This window comes from Arachis duranensis, chromosome 5 (genome assembly GCF_000817695.3).
Source record: "Arachis duranensis cultivar V14167 chromosome 5, aradu.V14167.gnm2.J7QH, whole genome shotgun sequence".
Lineage (NCBI taxonomy): Eukaryota > Viridiplantae > Streptophyta > Magnoliopsida > Fabales > Fabaceae > Arachis > Arachis duranensis.
Window position 1 is genome coordinate 66,712,117 of NC_029776.3, and position 523 is coordinate 66,712,639.

Here is a 523-nt window from a genome sequence, read left to right on the forward strand (position 1 = left end):
TTTTTCAAAATGTTTTTAAAATCTTTTACTTAATTTTCGAAAATTTCTTCCCCTCTTCTCACATCCTTCTATTTATGGACTGACATTACTCCTCAATGCACAATTCAAACTCCATCTTTCCTTGATAAGTTTGAATTTTCTACCTCTTCCTTTTATTTTTCTTTTCCTCTGACACCTCAAGGAATCTCTATACTGTGACATAGAGGATTCCATATTTTCTTGTTCTTTTCTCTTTCATATGAGCAAGAGCAAAGACAAAAGCATTCTTGTTGAGGCTGACCCTGAACCTGAAAGGACCTTAAAGCGAAAGCTAAGATAAGCTAACGCACAATTCTCTGTAGAGGACCTAACAGAAATCTTCAAAGAAGAAGAACCCATGGAAGCCGAAAACAACAACAATGCCAACAATGCAAGGAAGGTGCTGGGTGACTTTACTGCACCTACTCCCGACTTCTATGGGAGAAGCATCTCTATCCCTGCCATTGGAGCAAACAACTTTGAGCTTAAGCCTCAATTAGTTTCT